General features: G+C 44.6%; 1 protein-coding gene across 1 annotated transcript in view; it reads left to right on the forward strand.

Moving 5' to 3' along the window:
* The first annotated feature begins 734 nt into the window (after nt 1-734).
* Nucleotides 735-16,729, forward strand: part of SMPD3 (sphingomyelin phosphodiesterase 3) — a 123,323-nt gene continuing 107,328 nt past the window's right edge. The window contains exon 1 of the mRNA XM_035120570.3: nt 735-906. The gene's annotated coding sequence lies outside the window, so the exon portion shown is untranslated. The remainder of the gene's footprint in view (nt 907-16,729) is intronic.

The raw sequence follows: 16,729 nt of genomic DNA on the forward strand, positions 1-16,729 counted from the left end.
CTATCTATCTATCTATCATCTATGTATGTATTATTGTATTTATTTATATACCACCTTTTCCCCAGACAGGGACTCAGGGTGGCTTACAGCTTAAATAGAAACATGTACTTAACTATGTACTTATAAGATTGTGCTCAACTTCAAAGCAGAATTCGAGGGGTTATAATTATTATTGCACTTCGCATTTCCAAAGAAATCATGGCTTTAATACCAACCCAGTTCTTAAAATGCATTAAAGCTTGTGCACAGCTACCCCTATGAGATCCACCCCCCCCCCCAATGTAAGTATGAAATGGACCTCAGCGGCTTTCTTGGTTACAGTAACTTCCCTCGATACCTTAACACCTTTGCACGCTAGGCGATAGGAGCCTGCCTGTCTCGTTGGGGTGGGGGTGCGGAATCCCTCCTGGCAGGCAAGCACTACAAATCCCAGGCCCCCCTGCTGGAGAGGCGCGCGCGAGAGAGCGATCCACCGCAGAGGTGGCTGGGAGATGTAGTCTTAACCTTCCTCTTAGGCTCCCGCTTGGGAGAAATAGTTTTCTCCTTTCGCTGGCGTCACTTGTGGTTTTTGTGTGTGTTTGTGTATGTGTGTGTGTGTTGGGGAAGAGAGAGGGGGTGGAATTGGAACGATCGCTTCAGCATCAATCAGCCAGGCGCCGCATCCAATGGGAGAAGCCCGGGGGCGGAGTTGGGCGGAGATGAAGGATGGAGCCTGCGGTGGCCACGGCGGCGGCGGCTGGTGCAAGAGAAGCGACGCGCATGGGTAGGCTGTGTGTGGAGCTGTTCAGCGCAAAGGTGCTGAGCCTCGCTCGCGCTTAAGCAGGCTCCGCCGGCTGCTGCTGCTGCTGCTGCTCCCTTGGCTGGCGGCATGGGACTGGGATCCGGCTTCCTCCACTGCCACGCACAGTAAGCGATTGCACCTATGCAAATATATATATGAATGTGTGTATGTGTGTATACGGATTTGCGAAAGGTAGCGATCCAAAGCAGGGATCTCGCTTTTCGCGTGGCTGCTCTGCTTGCCCTCCGCGCTCTCGCCTTCCTGCTGTTGTGCGCGGGTGTGGAGTTCCGGCGTGGGGAAGGCGATCTGGAGTAAGGAAAAGGGGAACGTGGTCCATGCTGCTGCCCTTCCCCAAGCGCCTGCCTCTGCTGTTCCGGAAGGGTATTCATATCCTTTGTGTGTTTGCTTAAGCCTCGGCGCGCACGGACACTCCTTGCGTCCAGAAGGCGCTGAGAGCAGGCGAGCAGATCGCGGCTTTATTCCTTTTTATGCACACTGAGGCGGGGTCGCGCGAGTGGTGGTGAGATTAAGCATGCCCCCACCTCAATGATTATTTTTTTAAAAAAAGAATAACTTGAGGGGTGCGCCGAGTCGGTCCACAAGTGCCTGCAGGCACATCTGTGGGGAGATAGTACTATGCTTGGTGAAGCATGGAGTAGAGTCACTACTACAGCCATAAGTAGGAGGCGGTGGGCAGCCCAGATTGCAAAATGGTTCCCATGCGTCTTATAGCCCCTCTCACCAACCTGCCTCCCCCACCCCTCAAATCTCCCCCAAAATCTACGGTTAATTTTCTCCCACAGATTAATATTTTATCATTCAGCACTCTTTGGCTGAGGTAGGTGGGTGGAGAGAAAGCTAAGCTGGGTTGGGCGTTGATCCCCCGGAGCAGAGAGGCAGTGGAGGAAATCCAGCGTGGCTGTGCTTATGGCCGAACGGCAGATCTGCCCTCCTCTCCTTTGTGATTTGGTTTTTTCTTTTCTTCCTTTTTTGCTACTGTCTGTTGCACACCAGTGGTTCACGCCACAGACTTCTGTGCCTAGCGACAGGGCTGGCGGTGAATACTGAGCAATGCCATATGCCATCAAGCCAGGAACATTGCCTCTGTGCTGATATTGCACCCCTCTCCAGGGCTCTCAGCTCTGATGCCCAGATCAACCCTTTGTCCCACACCGAGTGGGTTGTGCTGTTCGCAGTTCTGGTGCTGGGTGGATTATTGGTGCCTTACGGTTTTCTCAGTCGCCAAGGAGTAAAAAGAGGTCAGCAGCACAGCAGAGGCAACTCGGCGAAGTGCTTATCTGGGCGTGGAAAACGAGAGACAGAGAGATTGAAGTTTAATCAAGGAGCAGCATGCTTTCCATGCCAATGAATCATGGGGCCACGCAAATACCTCCTATGATTTGCCTTTGGCTGGGGGGGGGGGGAGAAGAGATGCAAAACTAGCAGAGAAGCCCTGCCTAATCCAGGAGGGAGCCAAACGCAAACCAATTAGCTCTCTGCCATATGGCTTTGTCTTTCTTGCAGCCTACCTCTGGACTGTTCTATCCAGGGTGCCCATCTGACAGATAATCTGCAGCATGCACTGCACTGCACTGGAAGTCAAAAGTACTCAGGATATCTGTTGATAAAATAGTCAGAATAAAACATATCACAACAATAACCAGCCAGGACCCAGAACAAAGGTGGCTTATTTCAGGATAAGCTGGTGGGTGTGTATCTCTCTCTCTCTCTCTCTCTGTGTGTGTTTTAATAATGTCAGCCATTTTTATTTTATTTGATTGTTGCATGAATGGTTCTGTTTGCCATTTTCTTTCTTTCTTTCTTTTTAAAAGCAAAACTCTGTGCTTCTTTTGTTGGTGTGTTTGCCCATTTGGCTCTCTTGTGCAGGCTTCTCTTCCTGAAAGGCTTTCCTGGCAAGATTTTGTGAACACACACACACACCCTTTTCTTTCTGGGATCCTGCAGGAATAGAGTCAAGAAGATTTCATATCCAGCTGGGCATTTTTGTATCTGGCAGCTGACATGTGTTCAGAATGTGCCAATGTAAGAGCATCTTGGTAGAGAAGAAAGGCTTGCAGATCAGTGAAGGAACACAGAAAGGGGAGGTCTGTTCGGGGTTGGTGTCGTGTCCTTTATGTTTCCAAATACTTTTTGTGATTCTTGGGATTATATCATTCAAAGTAACTTACTGAATTCGGTCCTTCTTTATACACCTTAACTGCCTTGTTCTACCCATGGTTACCGTGGTTGGATTCACCACCACCCCACCCCTTCTTTCATGCTTCTAGGTGGGGTGGAGAGTCTTGGCTCACTGTAGCAGCATAATGCTTAAGAGTATAACTGTGAGTGCAGAACTAGGGTGGGGGGGAATGATAATTAGTCCAGGTTAAATAAACCCATATAAAGGGCTGTAAACTTTATTGTGTGATTAAGATGCCAATACCAATCTTCAGATGTTGGGGGGGGGACCACCATGTGTAGTAAAATGCCTGCTGCATAAAAGGATAATTGGCTAACTAGGTATAGCATAGTGTCAATAAATGGAACATTCCTAGCATCTGAGTCAGACATAGGCAAACTCGGCTCTCCAGATGTTTTGGGACTACAACTCCCATCATCTCTAGCTAACAGGACCAGTGGTCAGGGATGATGGGAGTTGTAGTCCCAAAACATCTGGAGGACCAAGTTTGCTTATACCTGCTGAGATGTCTCCAACTAAGTTCTACTCAAAGTAGACCTACTGGAATTGATGTACCTAAATTAGTCACGTCCATTAATTTCAGTGTGTCTGCTCTGAGTAGACCTCAGTCAGAGACAACCGCCTGTCTTTTCGACCCCTTTCAACAGAATGAATAAGTGTTTCCCCTCAATGCATCCATTTTAGAGAATATATAGAGCATGATACTCTTAATCTCACGGTCGTGAGTTTGATCCCCATGTTGGGCAAAAGATCCCTGCATTGCAAGGGGTTGGACTAGATGACCCTCATGGTTCTCCTTCCAACTCTACAATTCTATGATTATTGTTTTATACTGTACAGGTGGCCACCGTTGTACCTGTGGGTTCGTTACAAAGAGTAGCTTAGGAATTCAACCATGTTGTTATTGAAAGTAAGAAATCAGCCTCCAGATCTGTCACTGTTTTGACACTTTACGGAAAGCAGGTATATAGTTTTTATGCTGTGCATAGAAGCATAGGAAGCTGCCATGTACTGAATCAGATCTTTGGCTCATCTAGCTCAGTAATGGCTACACTGACTGGCAGCAGCTCTCTGGGGTTTCAGACAGGGAATTCTGTCCCAGTCCAACCTAAAGATGACAAAAAAAAATGAACCCAGGACCTTCTGCATGCAAAGCAGATGCTCTGCTACAGAGCTACAGCCCACACTGTACAGAAAATAGAGTCAGCTGAGAGATAAAACAGATCTCCCATGTGGTACTGGGCTTTACTATTTCATGCTATAAATGAAGGGGAGGGGGTGTCAGTTGTACAAATGCCACACATACATTAAATGTACTATTCACACCTAAAATTAGCATGCCGAGGAGAAGGATCTAGGCTTGTATTTTTTGACCATATCCTAATTTAGAGGTAATGTTTTTTAAGGGAAGATGTTTCAAACACGAGTTACGCACACCCGCCCCTACAGGCTGCAGTGGTACATCCCGGCAATAGGTACACCCCACAAGGGTTCTGCTCATCTGCTCCAGCTCTTAGAGCCACTTTCCCAATGTGTCTAATGGAGTGCTTGCTGCGCCCACAACAGCAGCTCCCAAAACACTAGAGAGGAAGGACATGGTGCCTCTCAGGTGTCAATGGATGGACCTCAACTCTCACCAGTCCCAGCTAACATGGCCAGGGATTATGGGAACTGGGAGTCCAAGAACATATTGAGAGCCACAAGTTCCTCACTCCTGCACTAAAGGGACATCTATAGGCACATATTGCCACTGTCACTGGCCCCCTGGTCACATCCATAATGGACATATGCCGGGGTGGGGTGGGGGGAATACACAGCACATTTATGTTGTATGCATGCATGTTGAGGGAGAGGTGCTCCCATATCAGGGCTGGCCCAGCACATTTTGCTGTTAAGCCAAAATGGAAAGTGCTGCCTCTCCCACCTTGATACTGACTCTTCCCTGGCCCCTGATGCAGTGGGCAGTGAGCAGCTTGCTCCTTGGGTGGCCCAGATCAGCCGCCCCTCCCAAGGGTCCTGAGCCTGCTGCCCTGAGGAATTGCTTCTGCTTTCCTCATGGGTGCCTTGCCCCTTTCCCATATTGTTGAATACGGGAGTGAAGAATGCCCATATAATTTCCGAATCTGAGCCCTGTGAACCCGGGCTCCATCAAGACCTGCCCTTGATCCCTGTTTAGGCAGTAGGGCGGTTCATAAAAAACTTGTTTTTTAAAAAAAATTACTGCTCCAGAGGTCTTATCTCACTACACTAGGGATTATATAGCTATATCTGAAATTTCATGCATATCAGTTAATATCTTGACCCTGCTCCACTGAATTGAAATTTCAGCCTTCACAACGTAGGAGAACAGCCAACAGCTATTTTTGTGGAGGAGGGTCAAGATATTAACTGATATGCATGAAATTTCAGATTCAGTCATACCTCTAGATATGAATGCTGTGGGTTGCGTACAACAAGGGTTACATACGTGCCGAACCTGGAAGTAACGGAACGATTCGCACATGTGCAGACGTGCCGAATGACATCATGCGCATGTGCAGAAGCGCCGAATCGCGCAGGGAGCATGCGCAGATTCGGCGCTTCAGGTTAAGTACAGCTCTGGATGCGTACGGGGCTCCGGAATGGATCCCGTTCGCATCCAGAGGTACCACTGTATAGCTATATAATCCCTAGTGTAGTAAGATAAGACATTTGGAGCAGGCATTTTCAAAAAAAAGTTTTATATGAACCACCCTATTAGGCAGTGATTTTAGATATGCCTCAGCAGCATCCTACAAAAGGCAAAGTAGTTGCTTTCCACAGCTGTTGCCTCGGTTAAACTCCTTTCCCCTGGTGTATACCCTGCCCAAGAGACATAGCTGAAAGGCAGCTTGCTGCTCTCTTTTTTGCACTCAGGGGATCCTCCCTTATCACTTTAGACCTCGCTCAAGGAATTCTCCTTTGTAGGTTTGTAGTGGCTTCAACAGTTTGGCAGATGGGTCAGGGCCAACCACTTTGCCCCTCCTGCTACTGACTTAACAAATCCCGGTTCTCCAAAGTAACCTATCCCAGCAAGGAACAATAACAGATAGAAACCTCTGTTTTTGTTTAAGCAAGCTTACTGCACCCAGACTTGTAAATGTGGTATGTTATTTTAATGCACCATTTTGTTTTCTGATGGTATGCTAAAAACTGCTGGTTTTATTTATATTTTGAACTTTTTAGATTGTTTCTAACATATGATTTCATCGGCAGTTAATGAATAAAATGATATAAAAATGAAAGCACAAAGCCTGCAGCTTGCACAGAATGTCACATGCAACATTACCTGCCTAAAATAGTGGCTGTGTTCTCAGTGCAATGGCCCTCTCCTCTGCACCCCAGCTACAGTTCTTAGGGCTCACTAGAGAGTCTATTAAAGCCATATGTTTTGGAACCCAGTCCCATGTTGCTGAAGAGGCAAATCTGAAGAGCTTAAGGCCACTCGTTTGCCCCAGCAGTCATCTGTTTCTGCCAACTGAGGAGGACACTTCATGCATCTGATGATGTAGACCAGCCTTTCATAACCTTGGGTCCCCAGATGTTCTTGAACTACAGCTCCCATTATCCACAAGCACTGGCCATGCTGGCTAGGAATGATGGAAACTGTAGTCCAACACAGCATCTAGGGACCCAAGGTTGAAAAAGGCTGATGTAGACTCTAGTCCACCAAAGCTTTGCCTGTAGGTCTCCAAATCAGTTTGCAAATTCTTTTTTTAAAAAAAAGGTAATAATGAGAATTCATCAGCGTTGCAGTCCACTTTTTTCTAATATGTATGTTTTTGTCATCAATATATGCATTTTTAGGCTCACTTTACTGGAGTGTATCCATTTTTGTACATCTAACTGAGCTGGAGATCTGCATTGCATTGCAACATCTAGGAAAGTGCTAATTTCAAAGGATGCATTTCCATTTGCGTATTATTATTTTTAGTGCAAATTAGTTTGATTCACATTTAATTCCAATTTGAATCAAATTTCGCTCCCATCCCTACGCCAGATTCGTTGGTACTTTTTGTTGTAGCAGACTGATTTGAGAACCCCTCTGAAAACCATGATTGCATTTTGCATAGAATTCCACATCCTCTGCGCAAGAGAGGATCTTTTCGTTTTCTGCTTTCATTTGATCAGAATGTCTGTCTCCAATCTTATTTTTAGCTTCACAATTTTGCCACTTGACTATCATATTCCCAGGACTTCAGCAGCCCACTAGATGAACAAGTATTCCCTTTCAGTGTTTACAGCTGAACGCTTCCCTTGTTGTGCTAAAATACAGGACAACTACATGACAAGGGATTGTCGCTGAAACACTTTCCATGCTAGCCTGATTGAACAAGGAAAATGGAATCATACTGTTGCCCAAGGCAGGAGACACATTAAAAAGAAACTTTGGGCTGCGATTCTAGACACACTTGCTAGGGAATAGGGTCGTTCCAGACTGGAGAGCTATGCAGACATGGAACATTTGCCCAACTGCCACTCTGTCTGATGATGAGTTCATATGGGTGGCAGCCTAATAGACTTGATCTTCAGCATTATTTTATATATTTCCTTCACCTGTTAGACAACATATTGTGTGTGTGTGTGTGTGTGTGTGTGTGTGTGTGTGTGTGTGTGTGAGCAAACCTAAATCTCCTTACACCAGTTTTGCAGAAGAAATCCTGCAAACACCCTACTTTTGCAAGCTTTCTCCTTTATATCTTAGTGTTCTGGGGAAATGATCAGCTCTGACAACTCTGGCTACATGATTACTTGGAAGTAAGTCCCACTGAATTAAATAATGTTTACTTTGAAGTAGAGATGTATAGGATTGAAGTGCTGGTAACACATTTTATACAGTAGAGGTTTGATTCCAGGAAGAACTTTGATTCCTGTTATCTGTCTGCCTGCCTGTCTATCATCTGTCTGTCTGTCCATCTGCCTGTCTATCAATATTCTTCAGGGTGTCTTTTAACTAATTGATTAATCAATCCTGTGAGCTTGCAATGTGCATTTCTAGGAATCATGGGAAGCTGAGCAAGGCATACCTCAGTAAGTTCACTGGTGGAAGATGACTTTGCCTCACCATGTACCTCTGCAGGGAAGGGGCCATAGACTATGGTAGAAGAAGGTTTTTAAGTAATGCAGTGCAAAATACTGAGAGGCTGCCCATACGGACTAGAACCTTACAACCTGACAATTATTCCATTATCTGTTCATTTACTTATGTAGTTACTTATATTCATAGCCTGCCTTATAAACATTTGTTATCTGGGCAGCCTACAGAATTGATATAAGATTATAAATACACTCCACCCACAACTTGCACGGGAATGAGGTTCCAGCGATAGTGTGTATATCTTGGAACTGCCCCCACATGAGCTACCTTATTTTCTGGAGCAGGCATGCCAAACAAGTCTTATCCCACAAGCAAGGCAGCTGTCTGGGCTCTGGGACACTGTCAGGAGACGTTGCAGGGCCATCTGAGTTCCCGCACAATCTCTCGAGAGCCTTCAGAGGCTGTGCAAGAGCCTTCCAGAGCAAGGCAGAGAGCTTAAAAGTGCCTTCCGTGCTGGGAAAGCCCTTGGCAAAAATAGCTTTTAAACTCTCCACCTTCCATGCATCAAATCTGTGTGATTTCAACTGGCTGATCTTCAGCCGTTTAAAGTTGAAATCGCACATGTCAAATATGTGGGAGTTGCGAGTCTACTGCACAGCCAGAGCCGGCCTGCCCATGAGGCGGGGTGAAGTGCCTGCCTCAGGCAGCAGAAGTGCAAGAGGTGGCACTTCGCCTGCCCCACTGCCTCCGCCGAGAGCGAGGTCGTTCTAGCACAGGGGCGGCAGGGCCAGAGGCAGTGATTCTCATTTCTCCTCTGGTGGTGAAACAGGGTGGGCTGCCTCTGTGTACCACAATACAACAATTGAAATCAGAATGCAGCAGAGGGCAGCAGAAAATAAAAACAGGCTGAAACAAATTTACTAGTTCACAACAGGTTTCAAAGGTGAAGACAAATTTTAAGAGGCATGGAAAAATTTTTAAAATGTATTTATTTCACATCAAGTTGACCACAAAATAGGCACTAGGCCATTCTCTTGCAATCCAGTTGCCACCACTGACACCCATAGATACCTGCTGCAAAAAGATTGATAGATCCTAAAGAGAGATCTTTATCAGATACTGATGTGAAAATTCAGAACACAGGGGGTTGGACTAGATGACCCTTGGGGGGTCCCTTTCCATAATTCTATGATTCTATAAGCAGAGTAGTTCTTTGATTTCCTATGTTCCTAAGTGAGGTCCTAGAGTAAGAGATGTTCGGAAATGCTATTGCACATTCATTAGGAAAGATTGCCCAAAGCAAGATGGAAAGAATCATATTTTATTTACTCTAGCCCTCCATGAGGACTGTCACTTTACTTTCAAAAAAGAAAAGAAAAAAGCACCCATGTGAGGGGCTGGTTTTATAATTTAAGGTCTTGTGGCAACATCTATCCAATCTGCTTGCTAAACCAATGGGCAGAAGTTGTTGCTTTGTTAATATGAAGCAGTAAACAAGACCTTTCATACCCCTAAATCTAGTACAGCAATAACAGTGACTTTAAAAGTATGGCTTTTAAGTCCAAACACTTGCAAACTGGAGCTATAATTTAAATGTAATTTAAATGTATTTTTTGCAAGATTGAATCCAAAACAGAGTAAGGTACTGCAGAGACAGCTTCTAATTCTTCTTTCAATGAGTTACGATTACACTGCCAGGGTGCCATCTCAATGGAAAATGAAAATTAGAAGCTGCTCATGTTTCAAAGATGTAATGGAGGGTGAACTGAACTACAAGTAGAGGCTGTACTGTAATAAGGTTTGTGGTGGTCTCGGGATTTTGCAGAGGCTGAAATGGACAGGTTCATTCATTTCAGTGGGCCTGCTCTGAGTATAACTTAGTTGGATGCACGCAAGCCATACACTGAACAGAATTAGCTTTGGAGTTATACATATTGTTCTTATAATTTCATATATAATTTGCACCATTTGTCTTTGATAGCTCATTGCACTTGGGCAATCTCACCATGTATGCAACAAATTTGCATTATCTGCTGTACATTTCCAGGATTAAAATTGATTTTTCTGCATAGAGTTTGTTTAGCTTTGTAGGTATCAAATACCATCCCAACATTTACTTAAATTGTGTCTCCCTAATTGATACATTTAGTGAAGTTAGACCATATTTGTAGATGCAAGGGGAGGAAATGCCCTCCCCACTGTTTATCATCTGTCTACCCTGTTTCCCCTTTTTTAATACATAGTCATAAAGTAAGCCATGGCAGGGTTTTTAAGGATTTGAGAAATATAAGACATACCCCGAAAATAAGCCATACTTCTGCGCCGCGGAAACCAACCCCCACAGGCACCTCCACTCACAGAGTCACTCCATGCGGCCGGCACTGCAGGAGCGCGATCAGCTGTGAAGCGGCGCTCCAAGAGCGTCGCTTAACAGCTGATCGCGCTCCCGCCTTGCTGGCTGCATCCCCGTGCTCCGCCTTCTCATCCACTGCCGTCCCTACTGCTTCCGTGCTTGCCGCCACCGCTGGGCTCACTGCTTCTTCCTTGCCTGGCCCAGCCAAGGAGCTTGGAGCACCCTGCAGCAGCGGGCGGAGCGCCTGAGCCAGCGGCCTCCGCCTGGCCTGGTCAAGGACGCCTGCCGCCCCGCCACCCGGAACCAGTGGCTGCTGCAGCACCGAGCACTCAAGAGAGCCCAGCGGCGCCCTGAGCCATAAATACCATACCGGCAATAAAAAAAATAAGACACCCCACCGAAAGTAAGCCACCCTGTGGTTTTTTTGAGGAAAAAAAGTTATAAGACGGTGTCTTAAAAAAGGGGAAACACGGTATGTAGATCAGGGGATGATAAGTTGTTCTCAGCATGTACAGAGTTGGGTGGAGATGGTCTTGCAGCATTTAGGTGAACTTAAGCAGAAGTCTCACCAGGCTGTTTCTGGAGCTACAAGACTTTCCTCATGGAAATAAGGGGGGAAGGTGATCAGCTTAGAGATGATGAAGGAAGAATCCGTTTTAACAGATTTATATACAGAAGCTGGTGTTTCTGATCCAACCAAGTTCTACCTATACGAGGCTACCTCTTGAATCAAGTACTTGCTTATGTCTGTACATCATTGTAAAGAAAGAAAGAAAGAAATCCTGGCTACATAAGTGCAAAATGACACAGAAAAGGAATGTGTATATTAGATACATATAAAATAGTCAAGCCCTATGCAGTACTATATTTCTGCTGCATAATTTTAGAAGTATAATTGCATAGGTATTTTTATGCAGTTATGTGTGTTGTTTATGTGCTGGTTACTGCAAGAAATCTGGAGTGTATTGGTGTGTGTGTGTGTATTAAAAGTATAATACTGTATATAATTGTTGTTGTTTAGTCGTTTAGTCATATCCGACTCTTTGTGACCCCATGGACCATAGCACGCCAGGCACTCCTGTTTTCCACTGCCTCCTGCAGTTTAGTCAAACTCATGTTGGTAGCTTCGAGAACACTGTCCAACCATCTCATCCTCTGTCGTCCCCTTCTCCTTGTGCCCTCCATCTTTCTCAACATCAGGGTCTTTTCCAGGGAGTCTTCTCTTCTCACGAGGTGGCCAAAGTATTGGAGCCTCAGCTTCAGGATCTGTCCTTCCAGTGAGCACTCAGGGCTGATTTCCTTCAGAATGTATATAATATATGAGAAATTTTAGCACGTGTGGATAAGTGCACCATTGAGATTTTCATCCCTAGAGCAGCTGCAGGTGGCGTCTGATTGATGGGGACAGGAAATACAAAGGAGGTGTCCTTCCTGCTTTGGCTCATGTGGTGCAACACAAGAAGAACCACCTACTGGACCAGGTCAATGGCCCATCTAGTCCAGCATTCTGTTCAACTTCTCACAATGGCCAGCCAGAAGTCTGTGAGAAGCGCCCAAGCAGGACTTATGCACAACAGCCACTCTGCCCGCCTGTGGTTCCTAGCAACTGGTATTGAGAGGCCTACTGCCTCTGAGAGTGGAGGTGGAACATGGTCACCATGGCTAGTGGCCGTGGATTAGTTGCCTAATCCTCTGTGAACTTGTCTACTGCTTTTTAAAAGCCATTCAAGTTAGTGGCCATCATGGCCTCCTGTGGGAGCAAGTCCCACAGTTTAACTATACGCTATGTGAAGAAGTCCTTTCTTTTTCCGTCCTCCCGAATCTTCCTTCCTTCAGCTTCATTGGATGCTCAGGAATCCCATGCTATGAAAGAGGGAGAAAAACCTTTCCCTGCCCACTTTCTCCACGGCATGGATAATTTCATAAACTTCTATCGTACTGCTTCTTATCTGCCTTTTCTCTAAACTAAAAATCCACAGGTGCTGCATCATTGAACAGGGACTTCCTTGGAGGGCTCAGGGTGCAGAATCAGCATTTGCAGCTGCCATAGACGGCTCCCTTAACATTACACCAGGAAGTGCAAATCACTTACTTCCTGTTTCCCTGAAATAAAGTAGAAGCCAAATCCATGCATAGGGATGTTTCACATGGACACAATAACCAGTTGTTTACATGTTTACCTACTTTAATGCAAGTCCTGCTTGGAGGTGCCAGGGATTGGGACCTTGGGACCAGGGATTGAGCTACCATGCAGCTATGGCTACTTAATCAAAAGTAACGCTGTGTTTTAAATTCTGAATTTATAATGGTTGTAACCTGCCCTGGGATCTGCTGGTGAAGGGTGGGTAAATACTTAAACTATTATTAATTAATTAATTAATTAATTAATGTGTTCTTGGAGCAGTTAATATAAGTATATGTTAGTGGCAATATGGGAGGAAGTAGATTCTGGGTTGGTATTTGGAGACACACACGCACATTCTCCATAAAGTGGAGAAGTAAGACATGTTCAGAAATTATATTTTTTTAATTAACAGGAATTAGACAGCTTTGGTGCAAAGACCAGAGCAATGCATTCCCCAGAAGAGGTTTATCAGCCTGATGTATAAATGCTCAAGATATAATAATAATCTGTATAATATGCACCAGGCTTCCAATTTAGGTTAATTCCTCAGTAGTGAAGTCACTCTGGTTATACAGTAGCTTGTTATCTTCAGGAAAATGGTTTTTGACTAGCCTAGAATATCCTGAATAGTCTTTTGCAAATGAAACTATAATTTTTGAGGATTTCTCATTTGAAATGTGAACAACTGCTACTTTTTTTTTCATTAACAGGCTTTGCTATTCTCATTTTTCTCTCATCTTTTATTGATTCCCCCCCCCCAATCTTTGTCCTAGAGCAAGTGGATTATACTAAATGTATTTCTCATCCTGAAGGCATCTCAGCAGTGAGTCCTCTGTGCCTTATACTCCCTCTGCCTGAATGTAAAACTAGACTCTGGGTGACAGTGTTTAATTTGGTAACTTTGGCAATTCACACTATCATTCAGCATATGGCTTGACACTTTTGGGCCATGGCTGGAACACACCACTATTCCCATAACAAAGGGCCATCTGAATCATTCATTATACACAGCAATTACATTTTCTTCTTTTTGGAATGTTTTCTGTGGCATGTGGACATGCATAGGAACATAGGAAGCTGCTTTATACAGAGTCAGACTATCTAGCTCAGTATTGCCCATACTGGTCCGATGCCAGATCCCATAGAGAAAGTGGCAAGGCTGGAGGCTGGTCAAAAGTTGCCTCAGCACAGACGGTTCCCACTTATTCCAGCACAGTTTGCAGCCAGACTGAGGCCTTTTATGCTTCTGTCTCCAGATTATCTCTTCCATCCTCCATACCTTAAATGGCCTGAAGATGGGTTCTCCTCCTCCTCCATAGTCTCCTTCTGGTGTGCTCCTTTCGTCTCGAAGCTGGTGATCACAGGACCATAGAATTGTAGAGTTGGAAGGGAACCTGAGGATAATCTATGCCAACCTCTTACAATGCAGGAATATGCAGGAATATCCCCATATGGGGATTGTGGTGGCATCAGAGGGGTGCCAATGCAGCCCCCCACTCCATGTCTGGATCACTGCTCGATTCAGAAGTCATGAAAGCTGGTGAAAGAATTCTCAGAAATGGTTTTGGGGCAGGGGATTTGGCTGAAGGCAGCAGCAGAGGGAGAAAGAATTGGGGCTCTACACTAGGAATTGAGGGGGCTGAGAGCATGTTGGCAAAGAGCAGCCCCAAAACCTGGAATCAGCGGTGCTCAGGGTAGTTTTAGCCTCCCCAAGTAACTGCTCTGAAGACTGTTCTAAAAGTGGGTGCAACATGAAGGTAGAGATAGGTGAATCTCTAAATTTCAGTTTCTCTCATTTTCCCAACCTTAAGCTTTCTGCTCATTTCCACATCAGTTTGTGATCATGATTAAAAACAAAACAGAACTCCGCATGAAAATGTGTATCCATTTTTGTGTGCATTTCACCTGATCGACATTTTTGTATGCAATTTTGCCTGTCTTTGCAATGACGCGGTTGAAGCACTCAGTTGTCCCCATCCTCCTTCTGCCGAGTCGTTTTGGAAGACTTCTGGACCCAGGCGGCACTTGACAGAAAAGGTTTTACCTGCCCCTTGGAGCGATCCTCGTTCACAAAATGGCTTTGCATGATTAATACCTGCTTCTCTCCAAGCACCAACTATTAGGGGATCATAAAGGCCTTTTGAACACCAAACACCTTGGCGCTGTGTACAAAGCCCGCTTAGCGTTGCGAAAATGAGGTCCAAAGAGCTGCGCCGGCTTCCCAGTGGCCCTTCTGTCATCTCTCTAGTTTCAGTTGTTGCTTTAAACATGAATAACTCTTTCTCCCCCACCAACCCAAGTTCCTTTTAAACCTCTGTGCTGAATATTATTGAAGAGCTCTGAACAAAGGGCAGAGGCTCGTGCCTAATGAGAGGAATAGAGTCCCAAAGGATTTGGTCCGATGAAATATTCATTAGGCAGACAGCCAGCTACAAGGGTCCTTTGACAATTGCTGGGTCCCTCTAAATTTGGATGCAACAAAGATTTTGTGCTATTTCTTAGCATGCAATAAATGAATCTTAGCATGCAGTAAATGAATCCTTGCCCACTTTTGTTTTCCCACAAAGAATAGGGGTGTCACAGAAACTGGAGCTTTCATAGTGCAATCCATTGACTGAGGTCAATGGGACTTATTCCCAGGTAAGCATGGATACCAGAGGTCAGCAATCTTTCTGGTCCTGGGGGACATTTGCCCATTGAAGAAGCTGTCATGGATGCTACACTCACATTGCAACAAAGCATATACTGATTCTATGGACTATGATAGAGTGCCTCTTTCAGGCCAAATTCCATGGAAGCCTTCAACACTCACAGCAATTTATGGGCATACCATTAAAAAAACAAAAACAGAAACAAAACCCAGACAAAAGGAATTTTATAAATGATTTGAAAACAGCAGAATATAGGTTTTAAAAGAATAGAGACCTATTTATATGTGCATTGCTAATACCTTAATATGCATTGATAAAACTTCAATACCTCCCATCAACAAAATTTATCTCAGGGTGATTTACTACACACACACACACACACACACATTAGATGCAGATAACCACACATATAAAACCAACCAATCAATAAAAAAGAGTCCACAATATGTAAAAAGCACTTCAGAATCTTGAGCCAATGCTTTTTTAATATAGATATAATAATAATAATAATAATAATAATAATAATAATAATAATAATAATAATAATAATAATAATATATTATTTATACCCCGCCCATCTGGCTGGGTCTCCCCAGCCACTCTGGGTGGCTTCCAACAGAAAAATAAAGCACAATAATCTATTAAACATTAAAAGCCTCCCTGAACCTTCAGATGTCTTCTAAAAGTCTGGTAGTTGTTTTTCTCTTTGACATCTGATGGGAGGGCGGGCGCCACTACCGAGAAGGCCCTCTGCCTAGTTCCCTGCAACTTGGCTTCTCGCAACGAGGGAACCGCCAGAAGGCCCTCGGTACTGGACCTCAGTGTCCGGGCAGAATGATGGAGGTGGAGACGCTCTTTCAGACATATTATGTCTAAAGAACGCAGTGGTGGCGCCAGGTGAGCCTTTCAGGAGAAGATGGGACACTACAGCTGATCAGCCATCTTCTTAGTTGTCAGTGGCTTCTGTAAAACATCACGTGATTCTGTGCAGCCAATAAAGTCCTGTGTTGTTCACAATGTGACATGCAGCTCATCATAGCAGCAAATCATGCAGCATGCAGGTGCTGTGTAAGGAGATATTTATCTGCTGGCATCAAGCAATCACAGATAGTAACACTTGAGGAATTTGTGAATTCCAATACAAACTGACATGATCTGCACTGTCATGGGGTGCAATTGGATGGGATTATTGTATTAGTTTTCCTGATTATAATGCTAGCACTTCTAGCCCAGGTTCTAATGTTCCTTTTACACTGCATTAGCTAGTATATTATGGAACTGTGACATTTTGATCAATACACTGTTATGTTTTAAATGGAAAGAAAGAACTGTATTGTATAGATCAGAACATGATCCTGAATTTTGTCATGTGAAATTGTAGTGCGAAAACTACTGCAATTTTCCAGGTTAATGAGGTTGACTCTGTAAGCAAATAACACAGAAATGAGCACGGAACTTCTGCTAGATTCCACTCGTTTTCCAGAAGTGGCTTTTACATTGTGCGAAAGGTCACATAAAATGTAGAAATGATCAGCTAAGGAAACATTGGGGAAGTGGGATAAA

This window comes from Zootoca vivipara, chromosome 6, assembly GCF_965207765.1.
Source record: "Zootoca vivipara chromosome 6, rZooViv2.hap1.1, whole genome shotgun sequence".
NCBI lineage: Eukaryota > Metazoa > Chordata > Lepidosauria > Squamata > Lacertidae > Zootoca > Zootoca vivipara.